The 24,100-nt window shown below is 29.4% G+C and overlaps 1 protein-coding gene and 1 long non-coding RNA gene across 2 annotated transcripts in view; one reads left to right on the top strand and one right to left on the bottom strand.

Moving 5' to 3' along the window:
- LOC142321776 (phospholipid phosphatase 3-like) overlaps window positions 1-24,100 on the top strand; it is a 296,863-nt gene that overhangs the window by 161,477 nt on the left and 111,286 nt on the right. The window lies entirely within an intron of this gene.
- Window positions 16,301-24,100, bottom strand: part of LOC142321777 (uncharacterized) — a 117,217-nt gene continuing 109,417 nt past the window's right edge. Inside the window, exon 3 of the long non-coding RNA XR_012755714.1 lies at window positions 16,301-16,387. This is a non-coding gene — a long non-coding RNA (uncharacterized LOC142321777). The remainder of the gene's footprint in view (window positions 16,388-24,100) is intronic.

The raw sequence follows: 24,100 nt of genomic DNA, 5'->3' as shown, positions 1-24,100 counted from the left end.
GTTGGCACCTTTTTCCTTCCCCATTCTTCTTTGTTTTTTTGTCATTCTTTTCAACGGATAATCGTCTTAAAAGAAGATGTATGATTTTCATATATTACTATTAGAACAAAGAATTTATTATATATACAACAATTAGTTATCTTTCATTTATTTCTTTGTACGTAAAACTCATTAAAATTATATTTTTATTTTCATTCAAATGTTTATTCGATCTCTGTAACGAAAAAGGTAGCTTAACTTAGCTTTCGATGGAAGGAACTTGCCTTTTAATCAGAAGTTACAGAGTTCGAGTCCTAACCAGGCTTGATATTTCTTAAAAGCTAAAGTTTTCATATCGTATTGTCATATTCAAAAAAATCGTATGTAATGTAGAATACCAAGAGTATTGAAATAGAGCAGACTAAGATGATTTGAGTGTTTATATAGATTGTTAAACGGAAGAATAGAAAAATAAATTTTTTATCTAAATATAGTTGGATGAAGGCCATCCTAGAAGAAAGGCTAAGAAAAGGATGGTTAGATATTTAAAAGAGTATAGATCTAGAGAGAGAAGGATTGTTGGAGACATGGTTTTACGAGTCTCGTAATGTAAGGTCCACGATCTTCAGCTTAATCCAACACTGAGTGGATAAGGAGAGAAGATTGTAATAATTTTCATGCTTATGTAATAGGTATATGTTGTAAAAATATATGTATGTAAGGCGCGAACGAAGCGTGGCAACTCCGTTAAATACTTTCTTAAAGTTAAACATAGGAAAAGAAATTTAGCAACTTTTAAATGGAAAGGGTAGAGTCAGGATATATAATTTTAAAGGACATTGAAAAAAAGTTGATATAAATGGTTCAGGCTATAACCTTACCAAAAGCGGCAGTCATTTAATATTTTCATAACTTTTTTCGAAACTGGGATACAAAAGTAATAGTGGTTAAGAGATCTAAAAGTTTTCGTAACCAAAAAGTATATAGTTTTGATATTGAATCTACGAAATAAAGATTTTTAATATTTCACTGAAGAACAGTCTTTTAAGAGACAAAATTGACCACTTTTGAAACTAGCTGTGAATAATATTAAATAGCTGCCATTTGGTTAGCGTTTTTTTAATTGTCTTTTTTAAATTTTTTTCTTCTCCCTCCGGGCCAGATCCTGCAGTTAAGTATAATACAGCCCAGGGGAGTGTTCTTTACTCTAATGGGCCTACACGTCTCGGCCCGCCGGTCGGATTCTCACACTCCTTTAAAATATTATATCACAACGCTACCCTTTCCATTTAGAATTTTTGAGTTACCTCCCTGGGTGCTTGAAATGAAAAGTTATTTAAGGACTGTCTTATTTTGCTTATACTCTTATATAGACTAGTATGTTAATTCTTACTAGTAAACTTCTTGTGCTTCGTTACTGATGTTTAGTACTTCATTTTAAAGATCTGTATGATCTCTATTTAAACGATGTTAGCTATTCGTATTTCTTTAGGTTGTAGAATGACCACGTGACCAGAAAAATTCACCTTTTCAGGATGGAGTCACTTAAAACGTTTTCTTAAAGGATACTTAGAACCTTAGAAGGCAGATAAATTTCTTCTGAAAATATGTCAGTTTCCTAAGATCAAGGCATAAGACATTATTCCACGGATGAGAGAGTGAATAGTAATTTTTCAATTCTCATCATCATCATCTGGTTTTCTGCTTGGAATCAGATCCCTTACATCATTGCTGTCTCCGTCAATTTTTGTTCCAAGCCTTATCCTTCGTCCCCTTGTAGTTTCATCTCATCTATTAACTTCATCCTTCTCCCTCCTTCCTTTCTCCTTCTACTGACAATTGCAATGTAGTTGTTAAGACTCCACTCCGTCTAACCACAGTCCTAACCTATTTCCATTTCTTCTGTCTACTTTACACATAAATACGTTTTCTTCTTTAATTCCGTTCATTACTTCTTGATTTCTCACTTTATTCGTTTATCTTAATTCTCCACTATATGTCATGCAGTATTTTTCGATTGTAGACTGTAGATTTTCAGTCGAAGTCCTTTGGGGGATAACCAAAAGTTATAGCTTTGTAGTTTTATTCCAGGGGTAACAACCATTATGAATTAAAAACTTTTAATGAATCAAAAAGTTTTTTAAGTGGTATATTTAATTTTAAAGATTATAGTTCATCATTAAAATTTTACCTGCAAAAAAATATTGAAATAAATTAGAACGCATAATTTTTGCATACTGAATATTTAGAAAGTGAGAAAGTAGGTATGATTGGATCAGTAACTTCATCCGGTTTTTTATCCTTTACAAATTGAATATTTTAAAAAAGATATTTTAGGTGAAGCCTTAAAATATGCGGAAAAGTTTGAAAAACTTTCATATTTACGTAATTTTAGCGGAAACGAAAGTCAAACAGCAGATCTTTACATTTTAATATATAGGTATACACTCAATATATGTAAGGTCAAGTTTTGTGCGTTCTAGAATTAAAACGTTTTTAGATGTTTAAGCTAAAATTAAATTATCACTGAAATAATGAAGGGTTATGTTGTAAATATTTTTCAGAATTATCCGCAATTTTAGTTTTATCTGAAGTTTATTACCCTTGGTACTAAAATGAGGTTTCTGCGGAAAAAATAAGAAAAAATATAACAAAGTAAAAACAAAGGAGTAAGCTAGATTGGAATAAGTAATCGAGCTATGGCGGTTGGGAGAATCATATCTGTTGAATGGAGAGTGATAAAGGATACTAAAGAAAGTTTAATCGACCAAAAAAGCCGAGTAAAATAAATCTAATAAACCTCAAAAGGATTTGGAAGGATAAAATAAATTTAAAAATAATAACGAAAAGAAAGATAGAACTGAATAATACAAACATAATAAAAGTGAATGAATAAAGTAAAGAATGAAAAACAAATAACAGCGGAAGTTAAAAAAAAAAACTGTTGTACAACGAAATATTCAACGTAGAGATAATGAACAAGAACTTCTGAACCTCAACTATTCCTGTACTAAAATAAGATATAAATATTTTCAAAACAGTATTTAAATATTATCTTCTTTAATTAACCTTCGCACGGTCTACACATCCGTCAGTTCAACCTACGGGTACTAATCATTTGGATTAATATAGGCTATTGGTTACGCATTTTAAATATAGTGATTGATTTATTTTTGTACACCTGTTTCATTTTTCTTTCGATAACATAACAAACTTTTATCGGAAAAGAATACCCTGCGTTTAAATTCCTCTAAATATAAATCATTTTTTGTAATTACGGTTATTAACTATTTGTTTATTTAATTAATATAAACAAAACCTCTCAAAAAAATACTCTAACTTATTTTTAACTTTTACTTATTACTTTAACTTTTATTTTTTAATTATTTTTAATTTAAAAGAGATAATCATTACGTAAATTAATAAATCGAAATTGAAGAAAATAAATAAATACAAAAATAATAACTGATGAAAAATCAAGACTAATACCAAAAATGTTAAAGAAATAAAGAATACAGACTATTCTTTCTTAAATTTACGGAATAAAATTATTAATAGAGAAATTAATTTATGAAAGGTATAGTGAAATATAAATTGCTTATAACATCATTTATATGAAATATTCATTAATTCACTCATTCGGCAGTAGAAAATTTTGCAGAAGTTTTCATTTAGAGTAACAGCAGATGAGATTGCGTAGCGATTCAGTGATGATTATGGTAGCCGGCTCGTACACATCTCATATACCAATGTCTCTGACGTCAAAACCACCATCTACTTATCCGCAAACTCTCGGTTTTTTCGTAATACCCGTACTGAATTTGAGAATTTTCTTTCTGCGATTTTTGTATGTTTTTTGTGATCACTGCATTATTTTTGATTTAATTTTTTTTTTGTGTTAAATAAAGTTTTTTTTATTGTCTCGGGTGTAGTTCTAGTGCTACTGCAACAGCACAGTTACATCAAGAAAGTATAGTGATCGGCCAAAATGTTAGGTATCGGAGTTTTGAAAAATGTCAAAATTTCAAAAAAAACCTTAGTTCAAAAAACATAAAAGTAATAGAAATTTCCGAAAGATTTTTATGTATGTACGTGTATTGCTCAAAAAATGTCTATATATGGGGCATTGAAGGCATTAAATTTTGGAAAAAATTGAAAAACGTGGAGGGGTAGTTTTCTCGCCATTTTTAATTCTTTTTTTTTTTTTATAGTGTTCGTAGAAAATTGAGCTTTAGTAAGATGAAAGTATTTATTATGTTATTTAAAATTCCAAAGTTATAAAGGCAACTGGATTTAGGGGTAATGAACATTTATTTAGAACAGTTTTTGTCTCATTTTTCTTTAGTTATGTCTCTTTTAGTTTGTTTTTGTTGCTTCTAAAGTGGTATGTAGAGTAAAATAATACAAGAACGGAAGGGAAATTTTGAGAATAAAGTAACTACCTAAAAAAAGACCAAGGAATTTTAAATTTATGATTAATTAATGATGATATTTTTCTTTACTCAAAGACCAAAATTGAATTAGTATTACTGAATGGCTTGGATTTATTACAAAGAAAATTTATTTTAATAAAAAATAAAAATAAAACAAAAGCAATGATAGATGGCAGAGAAAGGAGGATAATAAAAAATTTATATTTAAAGTTAGAGGAACACATTAACGAAAAGTGGGAAAATTTTCTTATTTAGAATATAAAAATTATAAAAATGAACAAAATAATACACGAGAATCATTCAGTTGACACAAATAGATGTGGAGGCAAATCAGTTGGTAAGAGAGTTTTAATACTTTCATAACAGTAAGTTGGTAACCGGTGATAACATTTTGTTCAACTTTGAGTAAAATTGTTTTTTTTAAAACACCAAAATCGTATTTGACGATGGCGAGTACTCTTAAAGTTTGAAAACTAGTTGAACACAGTGCAGTAATGCAAAGTACGTCTTTTGCTTTCCGAGGATGAAAAACTTGTTAGCATCTACTCTCGTATGACGGATAAAGTTACGGATAAAGTTGTATGAATAGCAGACATTTTCTCAAGTAAATAAAAAAATTTAAAGACGGTCAAACTTCACTAACTGACGAGCACCGTTCTGGACGTCCCGATGAAGTTCAACTTCACATTAAAATTCGCATATACTTTCTCATCTAAGAAGACCGATGGATTACGGTAGAGATTATAACTGAAAAATTATAAATAAATGTCGGTAAAGTACATAACGTTATAAATAACAAACTCAAATACCGTAAAACTAGCGAAAGTTGGGTTCCAAGAGAGTTGACAAATCACCATAAGTAGACAAGACTTCCATGTACACAGAACTGAAATAACGGTATCAGCAGTAAAGTGATTTTTTTTGCACAGTATTTAATCTATGATGAGACGTGGATTCTTCATTATGAACCGGAATCAAAAAGACAGATTATGGAGTGAAAGCACACGAGTTCATCCCTCGAGTTCAAGTGAAGTCGTATTTCCACTTGAGAAAAAAGAATCCACTTGAGTTCAAGAAAAAATTCTGAACTCAACCATCAGCAGGAAAAATCATGATGATAATTTTTTAAGATCCAGAAGGCACGATCTTTATCGATTTTCTAGATCAGCGAACAGTAATTAACGTATAATACTGAAACGTGCTTATCAAATTAAGTAAAGCCAACAGTGTTGAAAAAACAGTCTGGATCTCAGCGCAAAGGCATCGTTCTGCTTCGTGACAACGTCCCCCCTCATAGAGCTCAGGTTTCTCGAGAAACCATAATAAATTTCATCGGAAAGTACTACCTCACGCCGTTTTGATTTTACCCCATCGAAATCGAGTGCTACATGGTAAGAAGTTTAATAATGGCAATGACGACGTCAAATAAAATGTGCTAAATTGACTCCGTCATCAAGACAAAGATTTCTTTGCAGCAGACATAAATAAGCTGATTCTGTTTTGAAACAAGTGTATTAATGTTATTTGCGATTATGTTGAAAAGTAAAAAAAAGTCTCGTTGATTAAATTAATCGTTTTAGGTGCAGAGAAATTTGTGTCTCTAATTATTGAATGACCCTTCTAGATATAAAAGCAGAACGGTGAAAGCAAAGGTAGAATTTTTTTGTAGAAAACAAATACGATAGTTTTCAAACATAGGTCTTAAAATTAAAAGAAAATTTTCTAAAATATTTGTTTAGAATAAACCTTTAAGGTCGTGAAACGTGGGCAATATGAAAAACAGAAAGGAAAATGTGGTGTTTCAAGAGGATGTTGAAAACAGATGGGTTTATAAAATACAAAACGAAGGTGCCTTACAATTAACATGAATAGAAGAACAGAGAAATTGTCACATAGTCTTGACAAACTAGGTTGGTGGGCCATTTATTAAGACATTTCTAGAGGAAACTCTAGAGAAAGGTTGAAACAAATTAAACAGATAGTTGAGGATATGTTTAGAAGATATTTTTAGGTTAAAAGATTATAGCTTCAAACCACTGAACCTACCATTGACTACAAACAATTGTATAAACTTATATTTTTATTTTTTGTTCATTAGTCAGTTTACTAGCTGAGGCTATTTGTATTCTAAAAGACATTAACTTAAAGAGATTGAATGGTATTCTTACTCAAAAAGAAGTGTTTTATTCAAAACAATCATACAATTACTAAATTTAGTGAAATAATTGTACAATCTCTAGCTTGCTTTATTTTAACTCAATGTTTTTTCAATCCTTTTTCCATGTTGGTCCTGAAATCTTGCATCCTTAATTTAACATACTTCCTGACATTGCTTATTGATGAAATTTTGCACAGTTACTAAGGTCGGGTGACAATACAATATTCCACCACCATTCCTTTTGCAAACATCCCCCGTACGGGGGTAAATTAAGGGTGCGTGCACAAAAAACTGCAAATTCTGCAAAACGGCTATGCGGGATTTTAAATTCAAATTAACCTACTAATTAAAGTCATGGAATGTTTGATAATAATTTGATTAAAATATAAAGCAAATTTTTTTAAATCTTTAAACATTTTTGTAATATTATTTTATAACTAAAACTCCGTGGTGTTCTTTAGAAAAGGCAAGCCTAAATATTATAAAACATTATCATTAAAAACGAAAAAAATAATTATTAATGAGTTAACTTCATCAGATTCGTTATACTGTCGTTTGAAAATATTCTTAACAGTGTTATGCAAGATTACATATTGACTACCATTAATTTTGTTTCCAATAGCTATCATTTAGGTACTTTTATACTGACATCAATTACAGTTAACCGAAATCGAATTAACAAGAAAAGTAATCAACGTAATGTACCACCATAGTCATAATCGACAAATAAATCGTCTCTAATCCACATCAAATGTTCATGTATTTTATAACAAGGGTTAATTAGGATTATTCGAAACGTTAGTTTCTAACGATAAAGAAAAAATGGTTACCGTATTATTAATAGAAGAAGCCAAATTTGACATAGACATGAATGAAAAAGTTTCAGACAATGACAGGGTGACAGTTGAAAGGCATTCAATGCTTTAAAGGTATGAAATTTCTACTGTATTCGTTAATAAGGTAAATTTTACATTATACGCTTAAAATGTTAACGTGTGTTGAGATTTCTCTCTTTTATTGTTTTCTCACTTCACGTTTTGTTATGGTTCGTTAAAAAAAAGAAGATAAATCATCACCTTTTGATGTCCTGTTAATCAAAATGTACAATCGAAAATTAAATTTATGATTATAGAGAAAAAGAAAAGTTATTATAAAAAATTTTTAAATGATTGTTTTGTTTATTTTCAAACAAAATAAATTTGTTTTTAAGCAGGCTTACAAATTGATTTTAAGTACGAGTATATTACGTTCGTTTAAATGTTTTTCGGGACAAATAGAATTGTTATTATTTATCTTTAATACGTAACCGAACCATTTAAAAAATCTTTTCAACAATTTATTTGAAATATAGTTAAAGATTTTCTTTTACGAACACAACATTGATTTGTCTTCGAATTTTTAAATAATTTAAAAAAAAATGCTAACCTGAACTTTCTCCATCTCGTTCAACGTACATGTAATCAAATAGTTTTCATTAAGGCCTTTTGAATTATTAATTATTTTTATTCGTAGTTTTTTATTTAATATCTTCATATATTTATGTCAAAATTATTTCACGAGTTTATATTTTACACAATTAATTTCAGCGATTTTAGTCATGTTTGTTCCAAAAGGACTTCAGCTTCCAAAAAGGAGAAGGTTATCAATTCGACCAGGATATTTTTATTTGTCCTGGACATAACTTTTATCAAGTGCTATTCGGATGAACTTTTTTTAAACAATATAGGAAAACCTACGGTGACCCCACACCATTACCTAGTGATACTGAAACGTTAAAATAAGTATTGGTTGAAAAACTCCGATCTAGACAGTAGAACGTATTTTTATTGCTTTTCAAAAGACTTTTGCGTTGAATGCTTGTCATAGATTACTAGATACTTGAAACATTTCTATTAACGAGCATGACTCGGCTCTTTCATTACACAATCTTTCACGTTGAAACTCTCATACAACAGTCGATGTGATCGTTCTTCAAATGTTTCATTAAAAATAAGTTTATGAATCGTCGAAAAATTGCATGCTTTGTTCTTGAGTCGTACTTGAAAGGCGCTTGCAGATCAAATCAAGTCGACGTTCACTTTCACACTGCGTTTCTTTTGATAACTTACATTTAATGTATTCCCGCATTTTGTACCGCCTCTGCTCTCGTACGATATCATACTTTACTCCAATCCTTAAGCATCCTTACTCTCCAATGTTTTGAAGTCGTTTTGATCGAGCCTGTTTCGTTTCAAGAGAATTTTTTTTTCTTAAACGTGCAGCACCTTTTGTCGGACTGGTTTTATTCTTGCTTTGACTAAGTTCCGAACTAAAAAGAACAAAATAAAAAGATTTTGAAAAAAATATTGAACAGGTTTAAAAAAAAGAAGAGATTGCAAAGGAAAACACAATAGTTCCACTACTCCTTCAATACAATATTTGAAAGTTATCTTTTTAAATCCGCGTCATATTTTAATTTCGAATAAATTTCGTATCTCGTGCATTTGTATTTTATTTAAAATTTTTGACTTCAAAAAATAAGTCTAAAAATAAAATAAAATAAGTTAGGCATGGCGGAAACATTATTTTTTCTTTATTAGCCAATATTATTTTTAGTTTCAATATATTTCGTTTTGAGAAGGTTCAATTTAAATTTGTTATTTTATTATACATAATTGCGTGCTGTATTGTTGCTCTGATCAACGTTTTACGATTTCTCTTGGCACTTGCAGGCTAATGCTAAGGTAGTTCCTTTTTTTATCGGTTGATTAGCATTTCTACTCATTTCTGACGTGATCTACGTAATTTATAATTAATACATTAAAATAAAATCACAATAAAATAATTACTTCTTAATGAATTAATCTTTTATTGTTTATAACTTACTAAATATGGATTATCCGAAATTTAATTTTTCGAAATCGGTCCGGTTAATTTTGAATTACTAAGAATAAACTGTACACTGATAGTCATTGAATTGGATGGGAATTAATTATTTTCCAAGTGAATTATTCAAATTGTTGTGAAAGGTAAACTAAAACGTCGCTATGGAAAAAATTAATAAGTCCGTAATCAATTTTTTTTTTTGATTCCTTCAACATTTTCTTTTCTATTACATTGTGTGTAGGATAAACATAAGAGGAATAATAAAAGCTGTCGCATTACGCTAAGTATGCAAATATCCATAACATATGTTCTAACGTATGCAAATAACGTTTTTGCTATCTATGCAAATTTCTGATTGCTCATAGCGGCATTTATGCGGAAAAATATTCGTATAAAAAATAAATAATGCTTACACGGAAGATTTCTGTTTATGCTGTATTATGTTCTTTTGATTGTTATACATCTTGCTCTTCTTTACATTATGCTAGTTTCTTAAATGACCTTACTTAACCTCTACGATCACGACAATCGTTAATTGAGATTTGAAAACATTTTACTTTGCACGATATTTTGTTTATTCTTTAACTATTATTATGAATTCAATTTGAATTATGCATAATATCATCAAAGGCGAAATTTACTTGTTTAATTTTTTTTTTATTACCTTGGAATAAATCGATGAAAAATTATGCAGTTGCAACTGCATTTTTTCTTTAATATTATAAAGTATAATTTATTTCAAGCTATTATAGAATGTAATAGAAGGAAATTATTGTTACCCTGTCAAAAATTACCCATCTAGTTTCTTTTTTATCAGAGAACCATTAAATGTCGAGATCGGGCTAAAAACTCTTAAAAAATGATACCTTTATATCGGTTAATGTCTCATGAAGCGTTTGTAAGTAAGAACTTAAATTAAGTAAGATGACTTCTGATTGAAATCATTAAGTTTTTTCAAAAGTCCTTATAGATGGTCGGAAGACACAATAATAGATGTCATACATCAGCAAAAATATTCAAACGGTACATTTTTTACTTTCCCGTTTAAAAAGTTACTAGCGGCTAACTGCGGCTTCGCATGTGTACTAGAAGTGTAGTTTGAACCCTTACCTTCGACTCTTATTTGTTTGAATTTAAGTCTCGACAGTTTGGATACTGCTTAGAGTTCAGCTTTTGGGTTTTTTTTGTAGCCTACACATTCCTCTATAAAAATGAAGGAAAATAAAACAAGAATCATCGAAATCGGTGCAGCAGTATTTGGTGAGTGGAGAAATTTATGTATTTCACAAACTGATAAAATTTTTAAAACTGCATATTCCTCTTCATTTTCGAAAAAAAAGGTATTATATCGTTTTTTGTACCCTATATGTTTTTTGTAAAAAGAAAGAAAGAAATAAAAAAATGAATAATCTAAATCAGTGCAGTAGTTTTTACATGATTAAATAACAAACAAATTTTTGGATTTATATATTAATATGATACTGTTTAGCTGTACACTATACTATTTAGTGTAATAATCAGTTCAAATTTTACATGTCGGGGTTTGTGTAGATTTTTAAATGTCACGATCCCCTTCAAAAAAAAATTATCACTGAAAAGTTCCGAAGAATGTATGTATGTTGGCCAGTTTTTTGCTTGATTTCTACAGACTGCATGCACCGATTTGAATGAAATTTGGAAGGATGTTTCTGTAAATGAGGTATGCCATTTAATTTTCGTCACAATCCATCAAGGGAATAAAGAAATTCGGAACTTACGGGTCCACTATGTCAAAATTTTACTCGATGATTAAATAAAATTTTTCAGGTAATTTAAAGCCTGTTGTGTAGGTAACAAACATTTTGTTTTGTGTTCGGCTTAGTCAAACTAGCACAAAGGGGTGGTGGACAATAAAACGTTTCCTGGTTTATTATTTCGGACTCAAAGACATAATTGTTCTAATTAGTGTTTCTATAACATTAGTATGTTACTTTGTTTATGTATTTGGACGATTTCATTCAAGGGTGGAAGAAAATAAGCATAATTTTGTTTTGCATTTTTAGTTGTCAGTCACCGTTTTGCTTGATGTAACCAATTTTTATGAAATTTTGTATGATGATTTCTAAATATGGATCAATGATTCCATTTAATTTTTATTACAATCGATTAAGGTGGATTAGAAAGATACGGTCACCACGGGAGCCGTATCTCAAAATTTTACTCACGAATAGAATATTTTTTTTACATAATTCTTACTTGGATACTTACATATTTTTTTCTCTTATTTTTCTTCCTTAGAAAAATCTGTAGAGGGTAAAGCCCTACGTATTGTTTGATGTATAAAATAAACAAATTTTTACAATATTAACTAGCTAGCGTAGTTTTAGGCGAATATGAATGTAATACATATTGTTTTAGCCTTCCCCAATTTAAGTTGACAATGTTTTTTGAACCTTTACAATTTTGTATTATTCATCAAATTTAGATAGCTCAGTTGATGCGCAGGGTAAGGATGGATCAAGAAATCGACAACTGGCTTCTTGCTACCTACGACCTTACTTAAGCTGTCCCATCCGCTGTTTATTATTAGTAGTACCAACATATTTCAAACATTCCAGGTAGAACTACTGCGCAACTATGTGTTTACGCTTTTTAACCTTTCACAAATAATATAAGATCTGACAATATTCATCTAATTAAAATGTTGTATTTACAATTATAACTATGAATGAAATACAGTATGCAGCCAAATTGAAGTTTCATACGCGTAAAGGATTTACAAAATTTATTACTTAACTGTTTATAATTTAATGATATATCCCAGTGTTGTTAACATGTTCTTGGTTTTAGTTACTTTGTTAAAAGTTTTTCCTATGTGGTTTTGGTTGTATGAAGTAAAACTCGCTCCGCGTCTGTTGCAAGTAATTTTAGATCAGATTCGCCTATACGTGTCCATGGTTTTTATTTGCATAATAATAAAATTCATGTTGACAGGAGACTCGATTTTAACAAGTGTGAAATGCGCTGATTCGTAGAGTTTTTATAGATAGATATTGATAATCTTTATTTACAAATAAGAATAAAAAATCTAAAAAATTCAAATTTAATTAAAAAAACCTTAGGGGTTTCGTTTTCAAAAAATGCATATCATGTACGAAAAAAATGTTTTTTTATATTTTGATTTAATCATAAAAACTTAATTAGCATTATTGTGGAAGAGTCCTTAGCTTATAACAATTCCTTCTAAAATTTATATTACATTATTTCATTTTTTTAATTCTGATTCCTTTTCTCTCATTCGTCTCAAAATAGTACTGAAAAAAGATGCCATACTTTTAACGACTCTAACATCTTAATTCAGATTCAAAATAACCTTTCAAAAAGTAATACAAACATCAAAAACGAAATATTTATATCACTGTCCATCAAAAAGAATGGTACATGAGTTTTTTCTTTGTTGTACGTGCTCACATTTTTATTTTAGCTGCTATTGACGCCGTACGGACCAATGGTGGTGCGCCGGGCGGCTGCGGGCAGCGCATGAACGAATCATAATTCTTGATACGAACGATTTATCTAAAATTATATCTTTTTTGGGAATAAAAAGGAAAACGTTGGGGTTAGAGCTGTATTAAAAATCACAATAATACAGCTGAAAATGTTCAGGATTTAGAAATTTTCGTTTAAAAGTTTTTGTTGTTTTTAGTACGCTAAATTCACGAACGTTATTTAGATACAATTGGCAAATACATTTAAAAAGACATGTACAATCAAACATAAACCATGTATACATTTCTTTTATATAACTCCTAAAAGATAACTTCATTAAGACAGGTTCCAACTGATTCTCCGCCTTTCTAAATTCTGCCCATTCTTCTTAATTTATTCATAATTTTCTACTTCCACAATGTTTAGTAGCATTCATTAACCAATAATTCATAGTTGACAACCTTAATAATAATATAAATAATTATTTCGATATCAACGAATTGCTATTTTTTATGTATTTTTCACTTTTTATTATACTGAAATTTACAAAACTACAATGAAAGACATCTTAACCTTTTATTACGAAGTACAAAATAGCAAATTAACGTTTTACGTATCAAAGTATTATAAATAAGAATATTTTGTTCATTTTACATTAATAATCGATTAAACAAACTCATTAGCGTCAAATAACGTAAAAATGGTTGTTTATATTAAAATATTTTGCATTTACTTTATAAAAGATATTCCCATCAAGCCGTTTATTTGATATTCAAAGTTAAATTTGTCAACTCTAATAGTGCTGATAATCGTAAAAGGAAGCAGTAGTGACGTATTGCGGCGCCGCCTCAATCCGGAAAGAACGTGTTATCCATGTTTTATTTATCTATAATAAAGTGAACGTGAGGAAAGAAAGGCTTGTCTTTGAATAATTATATCTTACGAACTATTCTATGTTGAAAAGTTCATTTTATATCGTATTAAAATTGATATTTTTTGCAATACTATTCAGTGTTTCAATTTATTTAAAGAAAAACTTTTAGAAATGGTGATAAATATTAAAAAACTTTTTATTCGTATTTTTTTACGAGAACAATTTTAGCTATCCATAATAATGGTGATAGATCATATAAAAGAAATAATTTTTAAGTATATTTTTTGAATCCAATAGTCAATTTCAATATAGCGACCACTTTTAAAGAAAATGCAGTAAAAATAGAAAACTGTAGCAATTAATTGATTATACATTGTGTCACGTGGAAAAGGAAAATTTGTTAAAAATGTACAAAAATTGTAAATAAATAAAAAAATTCATAGAAACATCAGTTTAGAAAACGTATCGCTTTCAAGTTAAAACATACGACATATTTTGCCCTCAATTTTGCTTCAAGGGTAAAATGAAGCCATATTGAAATTACTGGAAATTAATGGAACGGTACATTTGATGGGTTTTACTACGGCTTTTGACTTGAAAAATTGAATGAAACATTTCCCAGAACTATATATCTCATGTAATTTTTTCTAAAATGATTGTAAAACACAAAATATTGGTCGTAAAACATAATTTTTTAGGATACAATAATTTTGTACCGTATTTTTCAATATTGTAATGAATCTTGTTTGGATTTAAAATTATAATATAATATTATTCGATCGTTTTAATTTTAATAAAATTCAAACATTTTAAACTCTTCTTGTTTAGTAGGCGTTACATACAAAAGGTATCTCAAAATTAAATACTCTACACATTTTTTGCAAAATTTTATTTGTTTACCGACAATTTAATGAAGTAATTGTACATCAAATATAATAAATTTCGTTTTGCGACACCAGATTTTGTTTTACAATAATTCTTTTAAAAAACATATTTGAAATATATAGTTCTGGGATCTGTTTCATTCAATTTTTTCAGGTCAAAAACTGTATTAAACCATTACATTTAGATTTTAATTTTATTTCCAAGAATTTCAGTATTGTTTCATTCAAACCTTGGGCCAGATATCAGGGCGAAATGTTTTGCGAGCAATAGCTCAAAAATGAGGCGTTTCACATTCAGTTTCTGGGACACTCTTCTTTATTTTCATTGGCATAATATGTCCTGAAATTCTTCCCGTAACTTCATGAGACACTCTGCGTTCATTAACAACCTTATGATACGTACTAAAATTCAAAATTTCAGTTAACAATGAGAAAGGATTATAAAGAAAAAAATATTTCATTAAAATGTTGGCAATCTCAGCGTTCTATTGGAGAAGAATTAACAATCACCTCATATCATTTTACAGTAGAATTGCATAGGTAAGAATATAAATGTATTAAGCTTATTGGTCAACTATTTCTAGCTTACGTGTATACTACTTTTTTCTAACAATTGTAAGCAGTTTAAGGAAGGAAATTCTCATTTCCTTAATGCCATCGGAAAAATTAAATAAAAATATTAAAACCATAGATAAAACTCTATTTTTAAGTATATTTAAACACGAATATTCATAAAATAAGTTATGGAACAATAAAATTGCATTACCACAAAGATAGTTTTTATACATATCTTGCAATTCCAACAAGTTCTCCTTTTAACAAATTAATACTCTAAGAACAACACAGAAAATAAAAATATAGTAATAAAACTAGACTTTGACTAATTTTTTCTGATTCTTAGAGAATAACTCTTCGATAACAAGGTTTTTTTTGTGACTACTATAATGGCCTAACATTTTTGCCAATGAATTTGAAATTTTCTTCGCAATATCATAAAAAGTTACGGGATCGATGTTATTTTATTCCACATTCACTTTTCTATTAACTAATACAATTTTTTTTAATTTTTAAGATTTTTTCAAATCCCCCCTCCATAAAATATCCCGAGAAAACGCACTCTATTTTTTTCTAAATTTTAAACTAATTCGACTTTATGTACTAGTAAAATAAAAAAAAAACTTATTAAAGTATTTTCCTATTCTCTGCCTTTTTTTCTGTTTAGCCTCCGGAACCACCGTGTGGTATTACTTCAGAGAATGATATGTATGATGATAGTAAATGAAATGTAGGCTTGTACAGTCTCAAGTCGACCATTCCTGAGATGCGTGGATAATTAAAACCCAACCACCAAAGAACACCGGTATCCACGATCTGCTATTCAAACCCGTATAAAAGCCTTTCTTATGCTCTACCTGAAAAATAATCTTTCTGATTGTCTGTCTACTAATCGGGTTTTCCCCAGAAATAGTTATTTGAATTAGAGATGGTAATTTTTAAAAATATAAAACATTTGTACTTCCTTTTGATAACTGGAAAAGCGCGAGCGCGCGCATTCACACATATCTATATAATATAGAAAAACTTATATCATCTTAAATCATCTAAAATTGTAAAACTAATAACATCAACTAAACTATCACTTACTTATTACTTTATAATACTATTCCTTTCTCTTTTAGGTACATATTAAGCGCTTTCGTAGATGTCCTCTGCTTCGTCAGTACGTCTGAAATTACAGACATTGGATTAAAAACTACTTCACATTAGTGACTGAAATGATTAAATAAATAAATAAATAAATATATATATATATATATATATATACAATATGGTTACTTGCGTTCACCGTCGCGGTCAGAGAGTATTTAGCAGGTCAATGCTCGCTTCGCTCGCTCTTCCCATCTAGTCCGGAGGCTCTGCCCACTGAACCTCTGTGTTTATTAAACTCATGCTTGTGAAAATAATAATGATAAGCAAAGCTTAAACCCCATCAGTGTATTGCAATCTCTTCAGAGCAATAGTTGGGTCAGTACAGGACCCTCTAATCGGTTTTTAGATTTCCGTCGCGGCTTCGCTCGCGAAATACATAATCAGAATTACAAACATAAATTATCAAAACAATGGTTAATGTTGATCCAATGGCGGTAACATAAAACAGAGAAAATATAAAAACAATGTTTTTTTTTTACCTCTTTAAAATATTAAAATTCAAAAAACCCGAAAATTGTTTTTAAATATTTATCTGAAGAATATTTTCAAGCGCAAATCAAGCGAATTTCTTGTTCAGTAAAGTCGGAAATAGGGAAAATTTGCAAATATTGTCTCAAATAATTGCCCTTCATCCGTAAGTCCCCGGTTCGAATCCCTGTCAGACATAGAATTTTTCATACGCTTCAAGATTCCATTTCCATATTCTACGCACAAGCTTCAAGTTTAAAGTTTTGTGGCGATATCATCGAGCAAAATAAATTATTTTACCTTTCTTCACCCCTTTCAATGTCGAATTTCAAAAAATCAAGAATTGGATTTTTAGATATTTGCATGAATATTACACACAGCAAAAATCAGGTAATTATCTTCCTTTATTACCGAGAAATTAATAAAATAGTAAATTTCATTGTTACTCCACAATGTTCAATTAGTTGAATGGTCAAAGGGTTTTAAACCCTTTGAACTCGGAAATTCAAAAAATCCTTTCTTCGTGTGCACTTATACTGTAAGAAGAACATGTAAACAAATTTTCATCAATTTATCTTCTTCAATAGTTTTGCTGGTGCTTTGATTATGAATGACTCACGACATTTCATTTTATATATATAATTTCCTATGATGCTCGCAGTTTTATTCAGTCCACAGTCGGTTAAAAAAAAATTGTTTAGTAATTTAATAAAATATTATATCGGAAATTGTAATTCATGAAATTTTATGCATATAGTACATAAAATACGAAGTTGTAGATTACAATTGAATAGTAGTGGTCTGTGTAGAGAAGTTGCCAGCAGGCAGGCTATGCTCGAATAGTAATCTCAGAAAGTAAGAGGATATAATGCACTTCTTATGGAAATGTTTAGTGTTGCGGAAAATTAAATATCTATGGTTTGGTGAAATTACATTAGATCAGGATAGGGCGATAACTCGTAGATTATTTGGATGGATGGAACCGGAATAAGTTAGTTGGCTGTATGAGAGATGTGCTGATTACAAAAAAGAATTGCTTTCGAAATTTAATTACTAGGTGTTCTTACAGGATTACGTAGGTAATCCATGTACAGTGAATTACTAAATGTTGGTATACGAGTATTGATAAATAAACAGTGTAGAAATTAATTTTTTTTATTACTTTGAAAGAACCTTTCAACCGATTCTGATGTTGGTAAAACGAAGTTTAATTCTTTCTTGATTTAGCCATTTATTGAGCCGGTTGTTTCATTTTTATCTGAATTTATGATTTTAAAAAAGAAATATTCTTTTTAAAAGAATATTAAACATATAACATTACGTATTACAAACATTAAAAAGGTTTATCTTGTATATCGGTTTCATTATATCTCTCCATTTCGTCACCTATCATCAAATTTATAAATATCTCCTACGTAATCCTAACAACACGGAGTAAATTACGAAAGAGAGTTACAGAAATTTGTATTTTATTGAAGGAATAAGCTAGTTTTAGAAGACAGCCTTCAAAACGTTTTGATAAAAAAAAATGATGGCATTTAAAATATTGAGATAAGTAGTAACATGCAATGTCACAAGTATTTATTTATCTTTGAAAATACAGAAATAATACCTGGCTGAAGAGTAGGTATAATTTGTCCGTTAATATTATTTTTACGTGAGAATGAACTTAATGTTAAATTATTATTCAATTAACATGAGGAAGAATAATGTGTTTTTATATATTATATGTATATCTTATTAAATTAAACTTGAATAATTACCAACATTAATAAAAAATGTGATATAGAATGAGATTTTTATGTAATATTTTCAAATTTTGACGACAGCTCGTTTAAAATGAAGTAACAAACCTGTTTTTAATGCTTACATTAAATGATTCTTTTAATTTTAAATTAATAATATTTAAAATATAAATCAGGTTTATAGGATCCATAATCTTGAAAATAAAAATGGGTAGCTATTACATTTTATAATAAACACGGATGTTTTGGATAAGGTAAAGAAACGGGCATCGGATAAAAATTCCATTTTACTTGTAACCGAATTAAATCCTTATGAATGGTTATGTTATTATATTATTACGTATATCATTCAATTTATGGAAACCATTTTTTACATTGTCTTGACATTAAACCGAAAAATCTCAAATTATATTTATTTCTTAAGTAGCTTAGGTTTTAGTTATGAATTCTGGGTGGAAAATTAAATTGTCAAATTTAACTGATCGACCCCTATGTAAATGAAATATTATATTTTACTGTTATAAAAATATTCATTCAAATTTAAAGACCCACAATAGAGTACTCTACTTTTTAACTACTTCCATTCTGCTTTCTCTTCATTACCTTCGGTACTTAATTCAATTTTCTTTTTCTTTTAAATAGCATTCCAAAACATTAATTTTAATATATATTCTTAAGAGCATATTTTATAATAGTACAGTTTTAGACGTGTATATTATATAATTACTTTAAAAAAAAATGTCATTTAGTTACTATTTACTTTTTCCACTTTCTTCTCTACACTGATCTCCGATTCGTTAGAATGTATGAAAATTAAAAATATACAGAAGGATATTTACCATTTTAGTCACTTACATTAAAACTTTGAATATTTAAACCTTTATATTATTGATTAAGATTGTATACCTTCCTCTCTGTATTTAAAATCGTTTTAACTATGTTTTTAGTACGAAATTCTCATATTCATGTGTTCTGACAAAGTATAAGTAACAGTATTCAAATTAGAGAAAACAGGCGGCAAAAATAAGCATTTAAATAAAGGAAATTCTGTTTTTGCAAACAATTATATTTTCTTGCTATAAATTTTACTTACCACATAATAAAACAAAGAAATTTCATTTATTTTTTTTAAATACAAAAACACTCAAGAATATTATAATAAATATCAATCATTTATTTAAAATTAGTCGATTGGTTATGAATCGAAGTCCAATTAAATAAATAATATATGAAAGTTTTGTAAATGACATCTATTTCAAAAATCAGTTTAATATTGTAAAAGAAACCATGTCCGTTGAATTGTCTGATAATACTTAGTAAGTGAATGGATTGAAATAATGGTAATAATAATAATAACCTTAAAAAATTAATAGACAATTTTAATAATAATATTATTTAGTGCTTTATTTAATGTTGAATATATATTTTTTTACGACATGTCTTTCAGTTTCTGTGCTGCACAAAAATTTCTACATTAGTAGTAAACATTTTCTTTCAAATATTATCTCTAGCCCAATTAATGAATGAAAATAGTTACTTTAAAACAAACTAATAACATTTTTTTTGAAAATCCGTTTTTTTATTATTATCTCACAATTCTAAGAGATTTTAACTCGAAATTTTCAGAGCAACACTAGCTTATAAAAGCTTTATATATAACATTAAATGTTATAAATTACTCCATATATTATGGGCTTTATGTTTCTGAAACTAGCTTAATATTAAAAATTTGATAATAAAATCATTTATACCAAAAATTCTTGAATTTTTAAAAGACATACTCGAATAAATTATAGTATTATCGATTAGACCATTTCTCTTAGTATCGTTACCAAAACTTAGCAATACTGAGAAACTATAAACAGGCATTTACAAAATTCCTGTATTGCTCTACAATTACGACGTATTAAAAGAAATTAACAACACACGAGATGATATTTAGCCAGTATAATAATGAAATGCCTCTATTATAATTTTTATTTCTTTATTTACAATGTTAAGCTATTTGGAACTAGTCCAAATGTACCTAGTGAATTGGTTTTTGACGTGACTCTTAGTGTTAATAATGTCTAGAAAAAGGTTCATTAATATTTCTTCAATCATTAATGTGCATTTGTGACCGGGTTACTATTTATGACATATTTAAACAATTTTTACCGTTTGCAACTTTATTTATTTCAAATCATAATGCTTCACAACGCGCTGTTAACCCAAATACACTTCAGTGAGTAAATACAGTTCAGAACAGCGTTATTTTATGAACTTACAGCACTACAAACAAACAATTTATAAGCTTTTACTAACCTTACGCTATAATGAATCAAAAAATGTACTTCCTCTTAGCCCTGATTGCAACATTTGCCGACTTATGAGTAACACATTGCCCGCAACCTTCCACGATTTAAGTTTTTACCGAACCCAATGAACGTAGCATCAGCAGTTACCTTTGTAAGCCGTAGAACCAACCTATCTGCATGTCTCCATCCGCAGCAAAGCAAGATTTGATGCTGCACACTAGCCAGCAATATCTGCTGCAGATCGAAATCCATCAGGCACTCATTTTTTCCTCCTGAGGAATACGTGAAATAACCCTCTCAGATTCAAATGGATTCCACTTAAAGTAACGGATTTTTATCAAGGATAGAACGCGGACCAGGAGTCACTGTAGATTTCGTGCACGGACGAAATCTATTTTGATTCAGTCACACGGCTCCAGTTGACTGATCACACTTGGTAGAACCGCTCTGGCGATTAGGAATCTGAACCGGCTTGGAACTACCCATTATGAAGTGACTGAAATGGAAACTCCAATCTGGCCCGGCCTGTAGAAGAACAACCACGTTCACAAAATCAGGTCAAAACATGAGATAATCCGAGTAAAGTTTAGTCCGCCCCAAATTTGAAAATGGGATTTCATAAATTTTACATACGTATTCTTCCTTTAATAACGCCATTAATGAAACCTTAATATGAAGATTAAACTAATATTTCAAATTTGTTTGTTTTTGAAATGTAAACAATTTATCTCATAATTCTTTACCATTAAAACCTAACAAACATACATTTGTATATGCTTGATAATTACATATTGATCATGAAGAAATTAAAAATACAACTGAAGTTTATTTTTGATATTTATCTCATTTTTATTATTATTATTTATTTACTTTTATAAAAGAGGACACATTTATAAGGATATAGATAAGAAGGCCATAAATTATTTAGAATTAAAAACTAACAAACTTTTTTCATTTAATTAATTATTGTAGTATATAAAGTATACAGTATAACTATTAATTAAAAAGGATTAATTTTGTTTCTATTCTAAGATTACTATTAATAATACCATCATATATATATTTACATAGCGTATAACAGTGTTATTCAGAAATCATTGGAATTAATATCCTGTAGAAAATAATAAAGTTCTGAAAGCATATTATAATTAATAATTAAAGAATGTGTTTAATATCATATCCTTTTTTTTATTAATACTTAAAATTAAATGATATTCTTTATTTAATATCACGTATGATCACTCGTAGAACATTAAAAAAAATGTAGATGAATTGTAAGAAATTTAAATTCGTAATTAATTTATCCATTAATTAATAAAAAGTAGCACTGTCAGTTATTTATTTATAAATATATACTAGGATAGAAGTTGACAGAACTCTTTTTATTATTTAGAGAGTAAATTATATAGGGTGGACTAACTGTGAGGAAGGTAACATTCGTAATCACCACTCCATAGTGACCTACTTTAGATATCTATCTTGATATCTTCAAGGTAGAAGAGGACTTTCCCGGAACGGGAAACTGTGATTTGTTTCTGATGCACGGCTTACACACAATTACTTAATTTAAAATTGTCGTTATTTAATTTAAATGTAATATTTTTTCGTTTATTTAATTCAATGATTCTAGTTAAAGCGCGCACGCATACCGTATTTAATTTGCGCGGGTGTAACAGTACTAGCGGTGACAATCGGTACTAACTAATGTAGTTTCACAACTTATATAGAACAAATTTCGCTTGTACGTTCGGCTGATGGTGTAGCCGCGAGGCTTAACGCACGAGATACTGAGTCAACCGAGCGATCGAGTTCGAGATCCAGCCAGATCCAGTTACCTTTTTTTACCCTTTAAATATTATTAATTTAATTTTATCGCTCACCTGTGACGTCACAACATAGCAGACGACTACAACAGCTATAAGTCAGTGCTACCAACCTTTGAAATATTAACTAAATAAAATAAAATAGATAATTAATATTTAAAGTGTAAAAATAATTTGGTCGGTAACCCTGTGGAATTTCAAATTTCCTGATCTAAGAGAACGAGGGAAAAGGGAATTTCCTACACAAAAAAGGGAAATTTCAAGATGGCCGATAGTGACACTAGCACTCCCTGTGGTGACAGAAGGTACTATTGACGCAGTATGCCCTCTTAGCCATTAGTTTAGAGCATTTTTTGGGGTAGAAGTGCGATTTTGGAGAAAGTTTTTTTTTGTTGAAAATATTGTTATTTTAATCGTTAACAAATAATATGCCTAAGAAAAATATGACCTTAATTAGGCGAAATCTCCAGATACTGAGGGTGAACTTGCTCTACAGCCTCACTTTCTTGACCCATCGGGTTGGTCTAGTGGTTAACGCGTCTTCCCAAATCAGCTGATTTGGAAAGTCAAGAGTTACAGCGTTCAAGTCCTAGTAAAGCTAGTTATTTTTACACGGATTTGAATACTAGATCGTGGATACCGGTGTTCTTTGGTGGTTGGGTTTCAATTAACCACACATCTCAGGAATGGTCGAACTGAGAATGTACAAGACTCCACTTCATTTACACTCATACATATCATCCTCATTCATCCTCTGAAGAATTATCTAAACGGTAGTTACCGGAGGCTAAACAGGAAAAAGAGAGAGAGAGAGAGAGAGCCTCACTTTCTTGACCTTTTAAGATGAAAATTTAATGACATCAATGTTCCATATATAGAAGTAATCCGACCAAGTTTGGTCAAAATCGGTCCAGTAGTTCTGGAGATATAAGGTGATTTAGAGACCAGCACTAAACACACACACACGTACATACGTACATTAGCAACCGGAAAATTTCCATCCGGTTTTTTTGGTTTTTTGAGTTCCTTAGGTGTCAAAACATCAAGATCCAATGAAAACCGCATATGCCCAAATTGCACCGATTACAATAATTTTCCACCTGGAGCTATAGCGCTATCTAGACGGGAAACTAAAAGAAATGAGCTGGCATAAACTAAATTTGGAAACTATTAAGAATTTCTTATAAATAGTTACATGGAATGTGGCACTTTTAGGGAAGCATTAAAAAGACAGGAAAATAAAGTACGTAGAAGTCTTTAAAATGTGATTTTAAGGGAAAGAGTGAAAAATTAGGCTGCTTAGCAAGTAAAATAAGAGTAAGACGAATTGGAAAAGATAATAATAATAATAATTGGTAGGGATTTCCGGGGGTAGAAGCTACTATTTATTATAACT

The sequence above is a fragment of the Lycorma delicatula genome, chromosome 3 (assembly GCF_047948215.1).
Source record: "Lycorma delicatula isolate Av1 chromosome 3, ASM4794821v1, whole genome shotgun sequence".
Lineage (NCBI taxonomy): Eukaryota > Metazoa > Arthropoda > Insecta > Hemiptera > Fulgoridae > Lycorma > Lycorma delicatula.
This window is presented reverse-complemented; position numbering and strand designations above follow the sequence as displayed.